The sequence below is a fragment of the Mustelus asterias genome, chromosome 20, assembly GCF_964213995.1.
Source record: "Mustelus asterias chromosome 20, sMusAst1.hap1.1, whole genome shotgun sequence".
NCBI lineage: Eukaryota > Metazoa > Chordata > Chondrichthyes > Carcharhiniformes > Triakidae > Mustelus > Mustelus asterias.
The window spans coordinates 48,394,834-48,419,037 of NC_135820.1; the positions used below are offsets into that span (position 1 = coordinate 48,394,834).

Below are 24,204 nucleotides of genomic sequence, written 5' to 3' on the forward strand. Positions count from 1 at the left end.
TTCTTTGCCAACATCCAGAGTCAATGTTGAAGATTCCCAGAGCAACAGTTCCTCTCCCCACCAGCCCAAATATACACCAGTTACTGGTAGGACAGGACATACTGAAAATGACTGTGGTCTATAAATCAGCATCAATAAGTGGTGTTAGGTAACCATAGTGATCATGTGCCTTTGACTCAGTATAAAATGTTGAACAGTTATTAAATCATAGAATCCCTACAGTGCAGAAGGAGACCATTTGGCCCATCGAGTCTGCACCGACCGCAATCCCACCCAGGTTCTAACCCTGTAACCCCACTTATTTACCCTGCTAGTCCCCCTGACACTAAGGCAACTTACCGAGGCCTAACCTGCGCATCTTTGGAGTGTGGGAGGAAACCGGAGCACCCAGAGGAAACCAACGTAGGGAGAATGTGCAAACTCCACACAGACAGTGACCCCGAAGCCAGAATTGAACCCGAGTCCCTGGCGTTATGAGGCAGCAGTTCTAACCATTGTGCCACTATGCTGCCCATAATATAAGTGATTCATCATAGCGATTATATGAAAAAAAGGCCAACCAGTAACTGAGAGGTGTTGGGTGGGATTTTCCAGCTGCACTCACCCCGAAATGAGAAAATCCCACCCGAGGATCAACGGACCTTTCCATGGTCCATTCCTTGTCCGCTACAATTCCCGCAGCGGGCAGAACGGGAAAATTCACCCCGTTGTTTTCATACGGCAATACAGATAGATAGAAATTTGATGCTTGGTTGCTTTTTCTATATCAGTTCAGATTTTGAAGCAGGGATATCCAGTTTAACCATATAAACCATTATAGTTTAGGCTGGTAATGAGCAAAATATTACTAACCCAGGCATACATGAAAATGAAACACAACCAGATAAGAACATTCTGCAAGGGTTCTCATTTTATGCCATTAAATTGGTCTCTCCCTGAATGTTATAAACTGACCTTGAAATAGAAAGATATTCTGCTGAGAGGTTTGGAAGAACATGCCCAAGGATGAAAACTGTAGCTGAGATTTCTGACAGTTGAGCATGAAAACCAATTGTACTGTATTGAGAATCAGATGTACGGATTACATTTTAAATTACAGCATAGAACCATACAGTATGGCCCAACCAGTCTACATCGTTATTTATCCTCCACATGAACAATAGATCTAATGCTGTGGTGCATGTTCTATTCCAAAAGCCCTTTATCATCTTTAATTTGCCAAACTTTCTAACATTTTTAAATGTTAACATTCTTCAATCCCAAACTCTGTGCAAAATCAGTTCTCCTGCTCTCTATCCTAATCTTATATATATGTTACCCCTGCTCGAGATTCCCCTAATTCAACTAATGTTCGGAGGACCCTGCATTCGAATCCCACCACCACAGATGGTGGAATTTTAATGCAATTTTTTAAAAAATCTGGATTCAGAATCTACTGACGATCATGAAACCATTGTCGATTGTTGGGAAAACCCATCTGGTTCACTCATGTCCTTTAGGGAAGGAAATCTGCCATCCTTACCGGGTCTGGCCTAAATGTGACTCCAGATCCACAGCAATGCGGTTGACTCTCAACTGTCCTCAGGCAACTAGGAATGGGCAATAAATGCTGGCCAGCCAGCGACATCTATGTCCCACAAATGAATAGAAAAATCTAAAAATTTTGGACAGAGTTGCAACATTTTGGGCTGGTGTTTAATCTATAGAACGCTGTTTTGTCTGTTTAGCATGCATGCAATCCTCTGTCATAGATTTATCAGTTGAAATTTTATTCTAAAGTATACTGATGCAGTTCCTGCCATTCCTTTAGATACATCATCTAACTTGATGGTGAGGAGGAAGTGAAGAGTTATGCTAGTCCTTTAATTTGATTTATTATTGTCACATGTATTAGTATGCAGTGAAAGATATTGTTTCTTGCACACTGTACAGGCAAAGCATACCGTGCATAGGGAAGGAGAGAGTACAGAATGTAATGTTACAGTCATAGCTAGGGTGTAGAGAAACATCAACTTAATGTGAGGCAGGTCCATTCAAAAGTCTGATGACAGCAGGGAAGAAGCTGTTTTTGAATCGTTTGGTACATGAGCTCAGACTTCAATATATTTTTCCCAATGGAAGACGAAAGAGAGTATACTTGGGGTGTGTGGGATCCTTGGTTATGCTGGCTGCTTTTCCAAATCAGCAGGAAGTGTAGACCGTGTCAATAGTTGGGAGGCTGGTTTGAGTGATGGACTGGGCTTCATTCGCAACCCTTTGTAGTTTCTTACGGTCTTGAACAGAGCAGGAGCCTTATCAAGCTGTGATACAACAAGAAAAAATGCTTTCTATGGTGCATCTGTAGAAGTTAGAGAGAGTTGTAGCGGACATGCCAAATTGCCTTAGTCTCCTGAGAAAGTAGAGGTGTTGGTGGGCTTTCTTAACTACAGTGTCCGCATGGAGGGACCAGGACAGGTTGTTGGTGATCTGGACATCTAAAAACCTGAAGCTCTCGACCATTTCTACCTCGTCTCCATTGATTTGGACAGGGGCATGCCCTCCACTACACTTCCTGAAGTTGATGACTATCTCCTTCGTTTTGTTGACATTGAGGGACATTTAGGTGGTATACACATCTGTTGCTGCTGATAGCCCTCAGTGCCTCATGGATACTAAGTTTTGAACTGCTCGCTCAGTTCTGCATGTTTCACAATTAGCACAGTGGTAGTACCACACCATACAATTGAGTATGCCTTCAGTGTATACAGACTTGGCCTCTACAGGGACTGGCAATGATCACTACACGAAGGAGGCTAACCAAAACCTTCTCAGGACAACTAAAAACCGACCTTGCCAGTGACACCCATGTCCTGATAATGAAAAAAAAAGGTCTGAATACTGATAATGATAATAGATCTGCTATATTGGCTGCTATTAGATCACACATTTCATTGTTTGCTAACTGTGGCTCAGTTGATAATACTCATACCTCTGGGTCCCTAGGCATTATGGGTTCAAGTCCTACTCCAGGACTTGATCACAAAAAAAAAACAAGACTGACATTCTCGTGCAGTACTGGAGGAGTGTAAACACAATAAGAATGCATGTTGGATGAGACATAGGAATTAGAAGCAGAAGTAGGCAAATTCAGCCCTTCAAGCCTCCTCCGCCATTCAATCAGATCATGGCTGATCTCTCCCTGGTCTCAAATCCACCTCCCCACCTACTCCCCATATCTTATCCCTTTTTTCATTAGAAATATTAACATGAGGTCCCGCTTACCCTCTCTGGTACACGTAAAAGAACCCATGACAGTATTTCGAAACAAAGCAGTGGAATTATCCCACATGCCCTGATCGATGTTTATCCCTCAATCAACATCACAAAAGGAGATTATCACATCGCTGCTTCTGGGAGTTTCCTGTGTGCAAATTGGCTGCTGTGTTTCCCCTATACTACAACAGCGTCTTTCCTTATTTAGCTGTAAAGTGTTGAGATGTCTGATGGATATGAAAAGCATTACTTTGATTTGATTTATTATTGTCACATGTATTAACGGACAGTGAAAAGTATTGTTTCTTGCATGCCAAACAGACAAAGCATACCGTTCATAGAGAAGGAAACGAGAGAGTGTTTCAGTCATAGCTAGGGTGTAGAGAAAGATCAACTTAATGCAAGGTAAGTCCATTCAAAAGTCTGACAGCAGCAGGGAAGAAGCTGTTCTTGGGTTGGTTGGTACGTGACCTCAGACTTTTGTGTCTTTTTCCTGACAGAAGTAGGTGGAAAAGAGAATGTCCGGGGTGCATGGGGTCCTTAATTATGCTGGCTGCTTTGCTGAGGCAGCGGGAACTATAGACAGAGTCAATGGATGGGAGGCTGGTTTGCGTGATGGATTGGGCTACATTCACGACCTTCTGTAGTTCCTTGCAGTCTTGGGCAGAGCAGGAGCCATACCAAGCTGTGATACAACCAGAAAGAATGCTTTCTATGGTGCATCTGTAAAAGTTGGTGAGAGTTGTAGCTGACATGCCAAATTTTCTTTGTCTTCTGAGAAAGTCGAGGCGTTGGTCATTGCATTGGTCAGATCATACTAGATATGAGTTTATTTTATTTTGGAGGTATGCTAATAAATAGGTTTTATCAACTGCAGTCAAAATTAATGTGTAGAGCTGGAGTTAAAGGTTTACAGGATGTAGGACCAAGTAATTACTCTAACAACCAATTCAAATGTGACTTTATATTGGGGACTAAACACATTAATAAATGCTCAGAATTGCTGTATTTACAAAGTAAGAATGGTAAGAAGAAAAAATTTTCATTTATGAGGATTGTCATAAAGTAGTAAATTGATATATTTGATTGATAAATCACACAACACATTTGCACACTGCATCAACGGCTGGGATCAGTGGCTAATCTCCAACCTCAAAGCTTATTTGAGATGGGTTGAGAGAGATTATGTTTGGTGTCTGCATAAAGACCAAGCTCCACAAACTCTTTTGGCCAACAGGCTCTGCCCCATTGTTGGAGTAATAATGCAATCTTTAATGAGTGATTTGCTACAAGCAATCATCTCTTAATTAATTTCATAATATTAATGGAACCCTACAAAAGGGTTAGTTTAACATGGTTATATAATTTATATTTGACGACAAATTCAAATGCTGCAGCAACAATTATAACACAAATTGAATGTTATTTTGCATAGCGTATGTGATTACATAACTTGTTGACATTTGGATCGCTGACTCCATTTATTAGGAATGTAGAGTGTAAAGCCTCCTTTTGTGAAATCTGAATAAGGCCGTCCGTTCACACACAATCCATTTGAGTGAAAAAATTATATTAAATAGTTGTCAGTTCGTATTTACTGATCCACTTGATATTTCGCATACATCTGTCAGAAATAAATTATATCAATTTGTGATTCCAACCACCAAAACAGAAATGCGTGTTAGCGGTTACTCTTGCCTCTGAATGAGAAAGTTGTGGATCCTAGTCCAGAGACCTGTACTAGATTAATGAGGGATTGTTGCAGTTATCTTTACAATGGAACATTAAACCGAGGCCTCTGTTTTCCCTCTCCCTGGTCAATATTTATCCCACAACTGACATCACCAAAACAGATGCAGAAATATTCTGGAATTACTCAGCAGATCAGATAACATCTGCAGAGAGAAACAGAGTTAACCAGTGGGGTCTTGCTTGCTACCTGGAGAGCTGACGAGAGCCCTGCATCACCCTCTTCGGGGAAGGCCTGCAAGTGTCAATCAAATGGCTAGTGACAAGCCTTACCTGGTATCAAGGAATCCGGGATGGAAATCTCACCCTGCTCCAGTCGCTGCCGGCCAATCAGAGGCTGGGCACTCTCCATTCCAGGAAGCAGTGATAGCCGCTAGCAATGCACCACCAGAGGTCCAGGACCAGTGAGAAATCATGACTACCAAGTGACTATAAGGACAAGAACAGAAGAATACATCATATAAGATATTGGACAAGGAGAGGACTGTACATTGAGCCTTCCTCTGCTGTTAAATGACACCATGGCTGATCTTTGATCTCAATTCCACTTTCCCACCCAATCCTCAGATCCCTTGATTCCTTAGAGTTAAAAAACCCATCAATCTTGACTTTCAGTATGTTCAATTGCTGAGCATCCACAGCTCTTTAAGATAAAGAACTCCAAAGATTCATTGGAGATTGGAATTTCTCTCAAATCTGTCAAAAATGGTAAAACCTTTAATCTGTAACTATGACCTCTACTTCTAGTTTCTTTAGCCCAGGGAACCAACTTTGCAGCATCCATTCTGCCAAGTCCTTGAAGAATGTTATTGAAATTTAAACTCCAGAGTGTATAAACCAGTTGTACTCAATCTCTCCTCATAGCACAACTCTGTCACCTCAAGAATCAATCCAGTGAACCATTTTACGAATTTTCAAATTGTATCAAAGTAACATCTCTGGTTCAGAAAGGGAATGAAGGATAAAATGGGTAAGTATAAATCAACTAGTCTAACATTAATTGTGCGGGAAACGTTTAGGATCAATAATTTGAGATTAAGTTATTGCAATTTCTAAAATACTGGGGTTAATCAAGTAGAGTCAACACAGAGTTGTTAAAGGCAAATTGATGGAACAGAAGACACATAGAAAGAATACTATGCTGGAGTGAGATGTAGCTAGATCATGTAGTTGGAAATTTGGCTCAAGTGAAATTCAATGCAGAGGAGCAAAGAGGTGGTCCTTTTTCTACTTTCTTCTTTCTCCAGTACTTTGAGAGTTTTTCTTCCTTGTCTCTAAGCTAGGCAACTGCACTTTATCCATGTAAATTATCAAGTAATTGACGGATTAAATAAATAAGCTTGGACAGAAATGGCAGGGTTGGTGCTGTGCCATCACTGCAGCATATGGGAATCTGTGGAATACATTGAAATTCTGCACAACCCTATCTGCAGCAAGTGCCTGCACTTGGGCAACTTCAGCTCAAAGTTGCTGAGCCGGACTCTTAAATTGCACACATAGGAAGGCACCAAATTGTAATAAACCCAAATGAGGAGGGATGAACTAACTCCCTGTCTTTATTCCACCCCCTCTATTGGTTGCCACAAGATTTAACCTAAAAAGGATTCTTTTTCGCAAACCCAAGAGTTATGTTGTAAAGGAGCCAGTTTAACCAGACTTTCTCGAGTTAAAGATAGAGTGAGTTTATTAATTACTAAAAGCAAAAAATGATAAAACGCATGAATATACATTCAGATTAGAAAGGAGGATTGGGTTCAAAGTAAGTCAATATTTTTCTTTGCTAAGAGAATCGGAGGAGTTAGGGACCAAATTAAAATGTAGAACATCAAAGATAATCATCGTGGGCTACACAATGGCACAGTGGTTAGCACTGCTGCCTCACAATGCCAGGGACCCAAGTTCGATTTCCAGCTTGGGTCACTGTGTGGAGTTTGCACATTCTCCCCGTGTCTGCATGGGTTTCCTCCGGGTGCTCTGGTTTCCTCCCACAGTCCAAAGATGTGCGGGTTAGGTGGATTGGCTATGCTAAATTGCCCCTTAGGGGATAGGAATTGGGTGGGATTATGGTCGGTGCAGATTCAATAGACCGAATGGCCTCCTTCTGCACTGTCGGATTCTATGTTCTATTCTATCTCCGGATTGTTACCTGAGCCATGCGCCAATCAGCACTGGGCCAAACAGAGAGTTAAACACAGCCTAAAGAGTAATGTGGGAAGGAACGGTTTCAGTTCATAGGCCACTGACATCAGCATTCAGGGGAGAGTGAACTATTCCGTTGGGATGGGTTCCACTTGAACCAGGCTAGGACCAGTATCCTGGTCAGTCATATAGCTGGGGCTGCGGGCAGAGCTTTAAACTAATAGAAGTGGAACGGGTTTGTGTGAAGGGAAATTTAGAAATCCAAAGTTAAAGGTCGAGGCATCAGAACAATAAAGCAATCTGGATAAAGATAAATGAAGTGGGACAGGAAGGGACAGAAAATTTAACCAAAATTATACATTGGTGATTAAGGACATTGCAGGGAATAGAAGTTTAAAAAAAAGGTTCTTTATCTGAAGACACAAGTTTAATACCAGAAATAGATGCTAAGCTCGTGGCTAAAAAGTGAGGAAACTAATTCAATTAATATCAATCAGCAGAGTAGTAGTATAGGAAAAACCTTAGGGATTAAATAGCTGGACTTGATGGTCCATTCCCTAGGATTCCAAAAGAGATGGTGGATATGATCGGATGAATTTCCAAAATTCCTTAGGTTCAGGGATTGTCCCTTTAAATTAGAAGTTGACAAACATTACACTACTTTTCAAGAAAGGAGGGGAGAGAAAACAATAAACTACATGCCAGTTAGCCTAAAAGGAAGCCTTAATAATCCACTTAGAAAAGTATATGATCAGAACAAACCAATTGGGTTTTAGTAAAAGGAAATCCTGTTTGACAAATTTATTAGAGGTTTTTTAATAGGGTAGAGAAAAGGGTACAAGTATATGTAGAAACCTGGATTTCCAGAATGTATTCAATAAAGAGCTGCATAAAAAACAAGATAATGGCTTACAGAGTTGTGGGTGATACTTTAGCGTGGATAGAGGAGTGGTTAATGGATACAAAGCAGAGAGTGACATAAATGGGAGTTTTTTTTCAGGTTGACAAGCAGTGAATAATGGACTGTCGCAAGAATTATGCTGGGGCCTCAGCTATTTACAATCTAGATTAACGACTTACATGAAGAGATAAGAATAATGTATCAAAGTTTGTTGATTATACCAAGTGAGGTGAGAAATAAGCTATGGGGAGGACACAGAGGCTCCAAAGAAATATTGACAGGTTAAGTAAGTGGGCAACAAAATGGCAGATGGGGTACTATGTGGGGAAGTGTGAAGTTCTTCACTTTGGTCATAAGAACAAATGCAGAATATTTTTTAAAGGTGTGAAATTTGTAAATGTTGATGTTCGAAGAAATGAGCTTGCTTGTGCAAAGAACACAAAGTTAGCATGTAGGTGCAGCAAGCAATTGGGAGGGCAAAAAGTATGTTGGCTTTCATCACAAGGGGTTTAGAGTACAAGAATAAAAGAAGTCTTGCTGCAATTGTACAGGGTTTTTGAGAGACTATATCTGGAACAGTGTGTGCAATTTTAGGCTCCACATTTAAGAAAGGATATACTTGCACTGGAGGCAGTAGATGTTCATGAGATAGGTCCTTGGGATGAGGGGGTCCGTCCTATGATGAGAGGATAAGTAAACTGGGCTTACATTCTTTGGATTTTAGAAGAGCGAGTGGTAATCTTATTAAAACCTACAAAAAAAATCTACAGCCTCATCATTGAATACATAAGGTTGGGATAGACAGATTTTTGATCTCTTAGGAAATCATGGATATGGGAAGTGAGTGGGAAAATGATGTTTAAGCCAATGATCAGTCATGATCATATTAACTAATGGAACAGTTCAATCAACATGCTGTATGATCTGCCTCCACAATTTCCTGTGTTCTTTTGTGTTTGACCTGTTGACTAGTTATAGGAAATATAATAGACATGATATGTATATTTTAAGAAGGCTTTCAATAAGGTGTCTCACAGTAGGCTCATAATAAAGATTAAGGCATTTTGTATTATATTAAATACAGCAACACAGAGAAAATTCATTGGCAGGAACCAAAAGATTAAAGTTAATGAATGTTTCTCAAATTGGATCATTGTTTCAGCATAATTTGTAACAGTGCCATCCCATATTACTAGCTTTTGTAATTTACCAGCAACTGGTATAAGACCTAATAATTTCCTAGTCTTTTTGAAGAAAGACAATGTGGCTGTGAAGAAAAGGGAATGTTGCTCCTCTTGCAAGATGTTGCACCTGCAACTGCGGAGGTAGAGGATCAGACACCTCCTCCTCAGTGGTCCAGGCCACTTCAGAATACGTGGACTCCATTGCACCTTGCACTCTGACAATAAACAAACTGCCCCTCAGCGGTGTCCAAAGCACCAAGTTGACATCCTTCACAAAACCACTATTAGCCTCAAGGAACTGCTCCTGCAGTGTCTGATCTCTGGTTTCACACACTACAGTACTGGTATCTGTAGTATAATGGGGTATATTAAACTAGGTTCCATTAAGGGTTAGCTGTACTGGCCTGTGATGTCATGGAAGGATGTGACATATTCATCTGATCTGGGACTTGAAAGCAAACATGATCAGAAGCTAGTGTAGAATGTTATATAACTGTAAATGTGTTACAATAAAGCTAGCAGACTTTCAGAACTTATTGAAACTACTGCAACCAAGCAATACAATATATGGCGACGGTAGTAGAAAGATGGTACTAGAAAAATCTCTACCACGACTTTAGCTCTTTGAGATGGTGGCAGGCCTAAATCATGTTGAAGCATGTAAATTGGTATAGAAAATTTGCTTGATTTACCACTGCAATGGGTCTTGCAGCAGAGCTGTGAGCAGGTCAGTACAATTTTGCACTCAATTGGCAACTGTCTAGACAACATCCTAGTTACCTTAGGGATCAATAAGGCTAAAGCCATATTAGCAGAGATTATTTTTGTATCCGAGACATATTTCATTCTTTGTAAAAACACCATTGCGAATTGCACAAAGTTCAATAAACATACCCAGAGACACAGGGCAAGCATTGACGCATTTATTGATTCGTACTGGTTAACAAAAGACTGAGTAAAATAAACTGAAAGAGCAGCTAGTTCACAGCCGAACAGTTGTTGGAACAGTGGATGGTGATCAGATCATTTGCAGTCCTAAGGTGACTTGATGCTGGTGAAAGCAATTCAGTCATGTAGACAAGCTAAGATCAAGAGGCAAAACTAATCAATAATCAGGCGGAGACAGTCCAAATTCCTAATCAACATACATGAATTCATCATCAGGCATAAAAAAGGGGAGAGAGGAAATGTGTGTGGCATGAAAAGCAATTAATGTTGGCAACTCAGAGACTGGCTGTTGCAGCTGATAAAGATACGGGTACGGAAATTGAGTCAGCAAAAATGTGCAATGCCATCAGTCTAAAAAGATGGGACATTTTCAGGCAGCATGTCACCGTAGAAGATGAGCAGAACACACGAGGAAATTTTAAAAGGTAAACAGAGTCTGTGAAGATTCACGAGACTTCGAGAAACCCTTCTTAGAAGTTAAAGAATTAAGCAGAATTTATTGGAGTGAAGAGATCGTGGCAGAAGGTCACAAGTCATACTTTATACTGAAGTTATTGGAGCAACAGTTTTGATTTTTTCATGATCCATGGCTAAACCAGAAAGTTCTTCTGCAAAAAGTTACATGGACCAGGAAGAACCGAACTAAAGATCATGGGCGAAGATTAGGGTTGTTCACTTTTAAGTAGAAAGGCATGTATCAAATTGCATCTAATTCAATAGAATAGAAATAAAGGAAGGTGATGGCCAATCAGAAGATTGAGAAAGCTGAAAACAGCCCAAGCTCAGAAGCGAAACCAATGTTTATAAACATACAGAAAAGGTTCCAGACTCTACTTCCTAAGGTCAAGAAAGGGATCGATCAATACAATGGTAAGACAAGGAGTAATTTCACAGTTTAAAAAAAAAACCAACACATTGGTGTCCAGGAATAAAGTAAAGTTTACTTATTAGTCACAAGTAAGGCTTACATTAACACTGCAATGAAGTTACTGTGAAATCCCCTAGTTGCCACAGTCCGGCACCTGTTCGGGTCAATGTACCTAGCCAGCACGTCTTTCAGAATGTTGGCGGAAACCCACGCAGAGAACTCCCCACAGTGACCCAAGCCAAGAATTGAACTCGGGTCCCTGGCGCTGAGAGGCAGCAGTACCACCCCATCTGATTCCAAGGCCAAATTGTTCCATAAGAGTGTGTGTTGATGTCACATAACTCAAAGTTGTGGAGTTGTTTGCCTTATGGATGATGTGTTGATAGGTTATGCTCAGCTTGAGCAGACCCGAGAGAGAGAGAGCAGTGCTGAGAAGGCTATATGAAGTAGGATTGATACTAAACAGTTAAGTGTGAGTTTTTCATAGCTAACAATCCGGTTGCTTGGTCACACGGTGAGTGCATCAGGAATAAAGATTGATCCATTGAAGACCAGAGCCATTAAAGAATTTCCAGCTCCAAGGAACAGAGTTTTAAAGCTTCATGATGTTGGGAACAGACAATCATTCCAAAACAATTAAGACAAAGTTGATGCCATCAGAAATATTGGACCATTACATTCTTGAATCTCCTACAGTTATTGCAGAAGATGCATCCTCTACTGGATTTGGGGCAGTACTTCTTCAGGGACAGATACCTACTCTACATCAGTCATTAAGAGATGCAGAGAAGAGATACGCAGCAATTGAAAAGGAAGCATTAGCAGCAGTAGGGACAGGCAAAAAATTTGTTGACTATATCTTACACCTTCACCTCATGATAGAAACAGACAACAAACCCTTAGTTGTGCTATTGAATTCAACAGAGCTTGAACAATGCCATCAACAGTACAAGAATTTAATTAAGATTGGTGAGGTTTAATACTCATGCGGTGTGTCCACCAAAGGAAACAGCAGAGAACAGACACACTATCATGCATTGAAACAAATAATCCAGAAAGACGCAATATTGACTTTGTGAAAAGTCGAGGGGTCTGCTACAATTACAGTCCATACATTACCAGCAACTGCAAGAAGATGGAGTTAAATCAGAGGCTCAGAAATCAGAGAATATTGTATTAGAGGATGGCTAACTACAGTCTCATCTTGGGACTGTATTTCAAGGAACAAGCACATCTGACAGTGATGATTTACTCATATACAGTGATAGACTAGCAATCCGAAGAATACTGAAACTTAAGATCTTGCAATATCCGTATTAGGATAAAGTGCAGAGCCAAAGCATGCTATTCTGTTTGGCTGCCAGATCTCCATTTTAAAATCACAGATAAGAATAAAAGGATGTAATTATTTTACTGTAATGGGGTGGGAATGCTTAGGAATGGATTTGAGAAGAGAAATTGTTTATAAGTTACAGATTACTTGAGGTGAAATGGAATAGTTAAGTGTCACACAGAAGTTGTGATGTCATTGAAAGACATTTTCACAGTCTGTGGAATTCCTGATATTGTGATATCAGATAACAAGCCCATAATTCACAAATACAGAATTTCAAAATTTACAGAATCGGGATTTGTTCACAGGTTCATCACAGTTCCCACAGGCTAATGGAATTGTGGACAGCGAGGGAGAGTGTCTAAACGGCAAAGGCATTACTGAAAAATTAGGATTTTCAACCAATGGTCTTAAGATATGGATCCTCACCCTTGCAAATGGATCATTTTCATGCGAGTTACTCATGGGAAGTAGGTTGCAGACAGATTCCTACCCTTCCGCATACAGGTGCAACAGGTCAAAGACATTGACTTAGAAAAAGTACAACTGAGGGGAAACCTACTGAAGTGGACAGATGAAACATCATGATAGTCATTATAGAAAGTGAGCATTATTGCACAACTAGAACAGATTTAGATCAGAGATCAATCAAGATATGGAGAAATGGCAAAGAATTCACCGCACCAGAGACCTTACACTAAGCACAGTAAGAAAAAGAGCTTTGATTAAAATAGAACAGTGTGAAAAACAGATTAGAAAGGTTACAGTGGTCACAAATGAAAGACAGCACCAAAGCAGGTAATCCCAAATCATTTAATTGAAATTCTGTTCAACAGCATCCAGCAGACCAACATCAGAATGGGAATGCCTTACCCCTACAAACGAGAGAACTATAAATGGTAGAAATGTGAAGGCACCACAAAGCTTATTGATGTAAGAGCACATGGAAAAGAGAAAACAAGAACATGGAGAAAAATAACATTTACGCAAGAGCAAAAAAAAAGGCTACATTTAAGAGACTTAAGCGTTGGATTTCCTGGAACACCAGAAAACGTTGAAGTCAGAACAGACTCTTGAGGGAGATGTAGTATAATGGAGTATGTTAGACTAAGTCCCATTGGGGGCTAACTGTAATATCATAGAAGGAAGTGACATACACTCACCTGATCTAGGAGTTGGAGAACAAGACATGGTCAGAAACTGGTGTAGTGTTCTTATAACAGAAAATATGTTACAATAGAGTTGTGTTTTGCAGTACCTAACTACTCCAACAAACACATTTTTGTCTATCACCATCTTTAATGACTTTGTGCTGCGTGCTCACCTTCGAGCTACAGAATTGCAGTGTGACCCAAGCACTGTTGGGTTGTGACACAATGCTTAAAGTGTCTCTCAGTTGCCTCAAAGTGCCTTAGATTTGTGTTATAGCTGCAGCAGTTTCCTGCTGCACTCAATCTACATCCACAAAGGGGTGGAATCAGGATTTCAACTAGATGCCATTTTCCCCACATTGGCTTCCCTAATTTCACCTCCAAATGTCTGGGAAACAACCACTATTGGAACAGTGTATGAAGCAAAGGACAGCTTGGGATTGGGGTGGATAAGTTGACGCCCCACTTGCAGACAGACATTCAGCAAGCAAACGTTGCAATTCCAGTATACCAAATTAAAAACAGATGCAAAATGCTTTTTAGCTGGTAGGAGTGCATGTGCTGTTCCACACTGGGAAGGTCAGAATGGGCAGATACTGCATCATCTATGCTTCAGTGGGAAGTTACACAAGTATTAGCATTGATGGAAGAATGGAGAGAGCCACAAAGAGAACAGTCCCTTTGGAATTCTGAAAGGAGAGAAAGGGTGAAGTATTTGATAATGACATTTCACTAGAGATGGCAGAAATTATCCAATGGGAAGTTGTGTGGGATGGAAGGCGAGGACAAGGGGAAATGACCAAGTGAAAGGGAAGAGTCAGAAATGGACACCTGCAGGCAAAGTGAAATCCAAAGCAAAGTTGATTTTAAAAATTCCAGTTCAGAGTAACCGCAAGAAGTAGCACTGATAGTTAATATGCTCCACCAAAAAGGAGGGTTCACAAGTAGGATGGAACTAGAGTGTTCCATGTATCTCACAAATAGGCAGGCATAGCCAGGACTAATGAGTTTCCAAGACACTACCTTTTATCTGGAAGAGAAATTGTTCAAATATAAAAACAGTTGAGCTAGACAGAGAGTGGTGATAAGTGGGCTTTGGTTTAAGTCTTTCAGGGATGAAATGGAGGACCTGCAGACCTTCCAAGTGGGGTATGTAGAGGGACAGTCCCATAGTAAAAGGAGAGAGTTTCTACTAGGAGACAAAGTGGAGGACATGAATGGAAGTGAGATAGTAGCATTTCTTGCTTATTCAAGCCTTTGAATACAAACATGTAACAACTGTATAACCATTTTTGGGACAACTGACTAAAAAGCTGCTTTAGATTTAAATAAATTGATAGTACTTTTGATTGAGGTAATAGAATTTTGCTTTTAAATTTATAGGAAGGACTTAAATTGAACATTTACAAAATATAAAAATCAAATTCTCAAATCAGAAGACATTTTAAAAAAATTTTATTGCTGAAACAACAAATGCAATGAACGTCAAATATTCTTCCTAAGACAACTTATTTGAATACTCAAATGGCACCAGTCCAAACTACAAATTAATGTTAAATACAAAAATCAAAAATGTTCAAATATTGGTCCACAACAATGTTTATGCTTGATGCAGAGGGACCAACATAAAGAGAGATTGTGGTACCATTACAGTGTTTCAAATCGGAATACATAAAAATTGCATAGAAGTGTAAAGGTTCTTCAAAATAATCTAATGAAATGAATTTGCAGTAAAAAGGACAAACCAACTGTAGAGAGAACAAGCAGTGTTACATCATCCAACATGACTTGGGTGAAACCCTGAATACGAGGTAGAAACAAACGAGGATTCTCTTGAAGCAAATCCTTCTGTAAACCACATAGCGACGCTTCAGTAAACATGTCCCAAATGCTCAGTCACAGCTAGCATTCTGATCCAGTACAAAATGCTCCTAGAGTCTGTTCCCTCTTTTGCCCCATCTCACCCAACTCTTTCCATATAGAATAGCATTCCCAAGTAACTTGTAAAGCAGCTCATCTACAAGACATTTTTCCTGCACTTTCAGCTGCTGAGGCTGCAAAAAAGATTTGTATTAACACGTCCATGCTAAATGGTAGAGAACAGCACATTAAAACACATTCATGGATTAACGAGGACTGCAATTTTAATTGAAGATTTAAGAGTTGAATTTGGTCTCAATACGCAAGTGCCTCCTTCTTTGAATGCAACAACTTTCCATTGCTTTTATTGCGCAATTTAAGTAAACCTTTGCTAATGCTCCAGGAAGGACATTAACGTCAAAAAAATAAAACACTACATTTTCATGACTGAAGATCAATTACCCTGTAATTATAGTATGTTAGGTAAAAACATTAAGCAACAGATTAGAAGTGCTAATTGAACAAAAAAAAAGGACTCGATAGCTGTTTTACTGCACGCTTCACATCATGTTTTTCCAACCCAGCCTTCGATTATGCAAGTTTGAAATTTGGCTTATTTCCCGATATTTTCTAATGGTCACATTGAACCTGTTAACACAAGCAATGTCATAATATTGCGAAATTAATGGACTTTTAAGTCACCATAAGGTCAAAATATTGGAGCATTCTTAGACTTAGAAAACCAATACAATTTTTATAAGACTTGGTAGCCTAAGTTTTTTTTAAGAAAGCAATCAACATATGCCTTGAACTCTACCCATGTACTCAAGAAAAAAATACAACCCTTGTAGAATTGACACACATTTACTTTCACTTTAAAAATTTAACTTTCCAAGATCAAACACTAAACACACACCAGAATTGCAATATTGAATTGCTACTTACTTATGGCATAAAAATAGTCCTAATACTAAATGTCTTCAGGAGATAGAGCGGGCAAGGGCAGAGAGATTGTGCTGTTGATTATAGGATCTTTTTTTCTCATGAGCATTAGAGAAAGATACCCATTAATACAAGTGGAGGTCTATCACTGCAGGTCAGTCTCTTAATCCAGTACTAAATCAGTTACATACAAACGAAGGCTATAGGATAAGTACAAAGGTTAATGATCCCATCCATATGAGCAGCAAGATGCGAATAGGCCTGCAATTTGCCAGTGGGTCAGCTCTTTTCCAAATGTTAAATGCAAAATGAGCACCTGGCAGTCCAACTGCATAGGGCCAAGTAGATTTTCACGCAGGAGGAGCACTTATAGTGGAATGTTAATTAAACAGTATTTTAAAGCTAATATTTGACAAATACAGTAGTAATGTCTCATCTAAAAACTTTATCTGACTAGCTTGTAGAAGTGAACAAAGTTAAATCTAGCCTCATCAACTCAACAGTAAACTTCAATTTATGTAAAAATGAAGATAACAATCTTGCAATTTCTCCATTCCATTAGTTACAGTAAAAAAGCTCTGGTGAATAATTTGGTTTAGATCAATATTTTGCTTGAGCGATGGAAACAGGGCAATTTGGTATTTAAACTTCGCAGCTAATGGCCAAGACACTTTCTTTAAGCTGAGATACACCTCAAACGTTGCTGTGGTAAACTGATATATTGCAGTGCTTTAACTACATGTTTAAGGAAAGTCATGTGTCGTCAAGTGGGAACCACTATATAGCTATATCATTTTAGCCAGCTATGGAATAAAATGACTGAGAAAAAGTAAATGTTAAAGATCACTTATGAAGAGACAACGTGGGCTAAATTACCACAATTGAGCTTGGAAAGTTTTCAAAATTACTCAGTATTGCATGAAAAACGAATGCCACCTCTGATCATATTTATGCAATCTTGAATTGGAAAGATTTGCCAGTTTTCTTTTTATCCAGCCAAGAATCCAACACTAACCTTGAATGTATAAGAAATGCTGTTCTGGTAATAAATTCATAAACAGCTCAGCCTTTAACAAACCAAACATTGCGATTATCCTGGTTTTTGCAATTTTAAAGACCAACTATTGAATATTTGATATTAGAGGGAGACCAAGCAAATGAGATCAACCTTCAGTGGAAATATGCCTAAATTGGTACATTTCGAACAAATCTCACCAGATTTCAGCTCGAGCCCATGGCATCTGTATATCCTGGTCGATCAAGTCACAGCTTTCATTCCAGTACCAACTTTAGTACTGAGAACTGTTCAGAATGATTTGGAGAGCCAGCCTCCATAATATCAGTGTTTAAGCTAGTGGTTAAAAAAAAAACAGGAGAACTTTTATACTATACTTGCCAGTAACATGAGAATGTCATTTTTGTGCTGAATAATGATGCTATTCTAATTTGTTACACAATATCAGCATCAGAACTCCTAGGTCAATTATTGCACAGCAGTAGATAATAGTTATCTAAAATTGATTCATTGTTCCTGATGCAGAGGCTAGTACCCCTAATTCACAGTAGCGTTTTCCAGGCATGTAGGTGGAAAATTAAGACTGCTGCAAACAGGAACACCAACCATGAATCTCAGATTTCACTCCAGTGGAGTGAGATTCTATGCTATATGGTCTCACAATTAGTGGAGTTAAAACTCTTCCTTGAGTACACCATTTTTAAAGAATATGAATTTTCCGCTTCCCACACCTACTATCTGCAAGAGTGACTGCGGCAGCTCCCACCCCTTTACTGTGGTCGGAGAACATGCACAGCTAGGATGTTTATTCAAACCCATGCATTGGAGATCCTTTTAAAGGAGAGACACCCAATGTTTTGGCTGCCAGTTACCAAATATCATCAAGGGTAGGGCAGGGGAAGGAGGAGGAATGACCACAAGTGTTTAGCTTTAGTTTCCAAATGGCCAAGTTCTTTATTTAGCATTTAATTTCAATGCAGCTACTGATTTTATGAGTGAACTAACTGTCCTCAGTGTTCAGCCTACCAGAAGCACATCAACCAAGGCCGTATCAGAAAAACTGGCTCTCCAGTAAATTATCTTAAATTTCAAAATGTTTGAATATTTTGTTCCAAGTTCCTCAAATTCTGTCTAGCATCAATGAATCTGAAAGTAATTTAAGGCACTCTGGTCACCCATGCTGATCATTTTAAAATAATCATCCTGGTATACAAGCGCAGCTGCTCAAATTCTTGCCAACATCATCTAATGCTTTACATAAAATAAACCAACACAGGATCGTACAGCTTTAAGAATTCAATCCACCCAATTAAATCTTCAAGGACACACCATTTAATCAGATAAAGTGAAGGTACAATCAAATAGTGTAAATACAAGTTTATTGCATGGCAAACACCCCTTCCCAAAAAAATCCTAGCAATTTAATTGCATAGCTTTCCTCATCTTGACATCAGCTAGTGCTGAAGCTCTAAATGCAGCAAAAGTCTCCAAACTCTGTACATTCTAAGGAAGCTGTTCTGTTTAATTTCCATTCTTGGCAGCAAGCTCATGTTCCAATTTATCCAGCCTGTAAAGAAAAAAATGGTTTACAAAATGAGATTGTTGTCTAATCTGCTTTAAAATACTCGCAAAAGAAAATCAGTTAACATATGATTTCATTGGTTATTATAGTTAGAAGGAAAAGAGAAAACACTCAACAGGGTCGATCAGTATCTGTGTAGAGTGAAACTAAATTAATGTTTCAAGTCACGAACTAACAGCTAGACTGGCCATAATTTTTATAAAATCAAGCAAACCTTTCACAAGACTTCGAGTAACGAAGAGGTGTATAGTCATTTGCTAGCACAGAACTTGAGCTTTGCTGAAAAAAGGTGCATGTTGTTCAAACGTTTCATCTTGCATTCATCAGGATAATCCACACAAGAATTCATGCTACACGACGGTACTGATTGGTCAATAAATGCTAGGAATCCCAACTATCAACACCCTGGGGGCAGAGGGGTGGGTACCAATGACCAGAAACTGAACTGGCCATATAAATACTGTGCCCACAAGAGGTCAAAGCGCTAGGAATCCTGCAGCAAGTAACTCATTCCTTGACTCCCCAAAGCTTGTCCAGCACTTGCAAAGGCACAGGTCAGGAATGCGATGGAATACTCTCCGCTTGCCTGGATGAGTGCAGCTCCAACAAAAAAGCTCAATATCATCCATGGCAAAGGAGCCTGCTTTATTAGCATATCATGCACCCCCCATCTACCATTGAACAATGGCAGCAGCACTGCAGGAACTCACCAAGGCTCCTTAGACAGCACATAACCACTTTCATCAAGAAGGTCATGGGCAGTAGATGCATGGGAACAATGCCTGGGAACTCCTTTTCAAGCCATAACATCCTGACTTGGAAATATATTGCAGTTCCTTTACTGTCACTGGGTCAAAATTCTGAAATGTCCTCCATAACAGCACCACATGGACTGTAGTGACTCAAAAAGCCAGCTCACCACCACTTATCAATGGTAATTAGGGATGGGCAATAAATGTTGACCTAACCAGTAATGCCCACATCCCACAAATGTACAAAATACAAGTTTTGTGGGCAGTTCAGCTTCAATAGGTGACAAAAGCTTTATGCTGTTAATTTTGCATTACTGAAAATGATATCATCACAATTATACCAAGTTGTTCGCAATCCTCCAAAGCTTCTTGAATGTTTTAAATCAAAATAGGAAGCAAGAAATTTTCTGTTATTTCAATAAACATTTTATGGTTGTGAATTAATGCAAACAGCTGGCACATGAACCTTAAAAAAAACTGGTCACTATTGCTTCTTTTGTTCTCAATTCCATTTATTTAAATGAGTTGAAGCTTAGCTTTTCCATATGGAGAACTCTAATGCAAGCCAAAGATGACTCAAGGTTTAGAGTAGAACAATAAAACTGTCTACAATCATTTCCAAGAGGTGATGACAGGTTGCTTTATCCTGGACCAACTACTGATGATCCAATGAGACAGACCAGGAAAATCTCCTGTATTATGTTCAGACCCATCAATAGAGCTGGTTAATTCAAGGCGAGTCACAGGGTAAGTGTGAAAACTACTCGTGATAAGTGGGACAGGACCCAGGGCAGTGGGGGCAACAATATAGTCAAGCAGAGAAATCTTGCTGCATGGAAATCCTCAAAGCAAAACATGCCCAATAGCTATAGCCTCATATTTGACAATTTTACATAGTTCATACATCAACTTGCTTGGTCTCAAGTGGTTCTCTCCTCCTGGCAATCCCATCTCCATCACATGTCTCATCACATTTCCTCATCCACAATGGGTGGCTATAACATTCCAATCCTTTGAGCTACTTTCAATGCTCCCACTATCTTCACTGACACCCATGTGCTGGTTCCTGATTTTGTCATCTGTTACTCCACACATCGACCTCAACAGCTGCATCGCACTGTTACCCAGTCATTCCTCCCCCCTCCATATTTGTAAAAGCTTGGACAAAATCAAGAGGCTGGTCTCAATGGCCTTGTAGATTCTTCCTCTGTTTTAGTAATACTTTATCATACAACACTCCACTTCTTTCAATTATTCTAACCATTCAAACTGTCCACTGTTACCACATCTTTTACATAATTTGCCTACATGTCTTTCATGACAAAATATTTCCTTCTCAGGATCTAAAAAACAAACATTTCTCCAAGATTTTAATGGCTTTGATTTTGCAGGGATGGTAGTGGATGATGACAAACTGCCAGCGTCCTGCAACAATAACAACACTTTAGATGTACTTAATTAGCTGTCACAAGTTCAAGATATCCAGTAGTCACGAAAAACGCACAAAAATCCTGACGCTGCTGTCTGTCACCTAGTGCTCTGTCACAGACCATGTTATGGACACAATGTTCCCAACTGCTCTCCACCCAGAGCAATTACTGAAATCATAAGAACTCGCTTCCTGGCCTTTTGGCCAAGATCAAGTGTAGTATCGACATGCTGTGCTTAGTTGAAGTCATTAGGTTACATTTTAGCTTCATTTGAAGCAATTTTTTAAAGTGGCATGTCGGCCTTTTGGCTAAGATGCAAATGAGATCAAGCCTTGGAGGAGGAGCTATGCCTACTCCAATCAGCTTGGATCATGTAGATCAAGCCCAAGACAGGAGTCTTGTCAGCTTGGATCAGGAAATGTCTCAACTTGTTGAGACTCTGAATTGGACTGGATTTGATTGAATTGGAATTTTAAAAAACTTAAACTTTGACAGTGCTGTTACAAACCCCATCGCCTTGTTCAAATCAGGTGGAACTGGGTTTTAAATGGCAATGCAATTAATATGGCCCTAAAAATAATTTCAGATTTGCACAGTACTAATGCGATTTTTAAAACACAAATATTTCAGCTTCTACATTTACCCCGTATGTATATCTTAATCTTAAATATATTTACAGCAAATTAAAGAGTAATTTTATTTTATTTTAAAAGACATGACTCCAGTTTCATACTGGAAATGTCCAATAAAGACTGCTGCAGTAGAGGTGTCATTCTTAAAGAGATCACTCGATCTCTCTGCAAGGCTGACTTCAAGATCAATAGCAGCAAACTCTGGGCCATAAATATGCTATATCCAGCTAGACATTTCAATACTCACAATATACAGGAAAAAAGATCAACAGGCAAATTTTCTCACCTCAAGCCTACAACTTTCACATCACTATGAAACGTCCTTGCAAATCATGGATTAGGCCAGAAATTCCAACTGTTGGATAATCTGAGATTACAACAGCATCTTAATTTTAACAGATGCAAAAATCAGCCACAATCTTATTCAATTAGGAAACAGGTTCAAGGGGCCACATGGCCTTTTCCTATTAATTAAATATGGCAGCAGTGCCAAAATTTAGAATTGCTCTCCACAGCCTGAGAAAACACAAGCTCTGGGGAGCTAACTGTTACAGCAGATTAGAAGAGATTTTGAGGACACAAGAGATCAAAATGAGGTAATGCAAAACAAAAAAAAAAACCAAATGCAAGCACAGATATCAGAACAGAATGATTAGGTATATACTCTAAATATCTGGAACAGAAATTGAACTAAAGAGATTTAAAAACACGAAACTGATTCCAATGAGAAACAGAGGCTCAAGTTTAAAAAAAACACTGATTCGAGAAAAAAAAAGATTTACTGGATGTGGGAAGTTTCTTTGGGGTGTCAGGAGCACAATGGAAACAATAACTCATTAGATTTTTCTTGTTTACTATAAATTTGAAAATATAAAGAGGGGCAATCAAATCAAAGTGCACACCAAGATATTTCCACATCCCTGATACCAGTGTAGTTATGGCAGGATTTTTACTTGATGAACCAACAAGCCCGGGGTTTGGTTCTAATACACCACTATTTCACCAATAACTTGAGAAAGGCTCAGAACAAAACTGGAATACAACCCAGGTGCTCAAACTATGCTGGGAAGAGAGAGAAAACGGAAAGAATAGATTCTTATGGGACTTACACAGGTGCATAGACATTTTAAAAACCTGATCTTTGAAAAAAAAGATGTAAAGGAGGAAATGGGGAGGGGAAAAGAAATGCACTGCTTACATTTTAAGACACTAAACTACAAAAAAAAATCACAGCCTTGTCAAAGATAATGGCACTGAAGATTTATATATTTCAGGATTTTGAAAGCTTAATAAGTGCATCTTTAATGCCCATAATGTGCACCCATCCTGCTGAAAGCATATATAAACAAACTGCATTTTGAACTGTGCACATAAATCAACTTTTCTGGGATTCCAAGAGCAGCCAGAGGCAGAAATCAATAGGATGAATTTGAACAACAAAGACTGCAATAACAACCTGCTAACATCCATCTCAAATGCGCTACTTCCGAGACAGTCAAATTGCCACCTTGATAATGTTGAGCCTTGGCACAAGATGAAATCGCCTACAAGTTTCTCAAAACATCTGGCATTAATATACTTGTAACTTGCACCACAAATCCTAGGATCCCATCAAGACTGTGTCCACTGCAAAACTCCGTGTCAACGCTCTGACAAGATATTGGAAATTAGGCCCCAAACACCACAGAATCCTTACAATGCAGAAGGAGGCTGTTCGGCTCATTGTGTCTACACAGACTCTCGGAAAAGCATCTTACCCAAGCCCACACCCCACCCTATCTCCTACCTGGAGTACAGAAAGTGGAAAAGCACTATACCTCAGATGAGAATGGAAGTCAGTTAGAACAAAACCAGTAGAGGTTTGTGCCTCTGACCACTTTCAAACCAGATTGTGCCAAAAGAGCAGCCAACGTAACATTTCTACTTAATGAAAGGATAAACCACTTAACTATAGCAGGCTAATGACAGTCATTGAAAAGCTTCTAAAAGTTACATCATTTAGAAAGCATAGGGTAATTATGCACAGCCAACTTGTATTTATAATAAGCAGATAGCTCTGATGAACTATTGATAATACAGAATCTTTGAAAGTAGCCACAATTTGTTAAAAAGCATGTACAATCCTATAGAGCACAGATAAAAATGCAAATAGTAATTCTAACGCTCTGCAAATTAGAATGGTGCCTTATTTTAGGAAAGTTGTCATGGGTATACAAGAAGCACCGAGATTCACCAAGATGATCAAACTTTAGGAAAGAACATGCCAATTTGCCAAACCTTTCTTGGGGTCAAGTATGAATAACACTTGAAATCCAAACAAACAATGGATTCAAATTTGATACACTTGCATGAATACACTTTGCAGAGAAAATGAATACTCAAAAGCAGCTTGCAGGCTTCCCAAAAAGTTACAAGTTTCAGAACCTGTAAGGTCAAAGGTCCCTTGCTTTATATCAAAGTGTTAAT

The 24,204-nt window shown here is 39.2% G+C and overlaps 1 protein-coding gene across 3 annotated transcripts in view; it reads right to left on the reverse strand.

The window, feature by feature from the left end:
* Window positions 1-24,204, reverse strand: part of LOC144508506 (serine/threonine-protein kinase 35-like) — a 131,442-nt gene that overhangs the window by 102,448 nt on the left and 4,790 nt on the right. For 2 of the 3 annotated variants that reach the window (XR_013500292.1, XR_013500293.1), the window contains exon 2: window positions 5,275-5,430. The gene's annotated coding sequence lies outside the window, so the exon portion shown is untranslated. Of the gene's footprint in view, window positions 1-5,274; window positions 5,431-14,964; window positions 18,910-24,204 lie in introns of those variants that run through there. The other variant, XM_078236485.1, reaches the window with a different exon arrangement.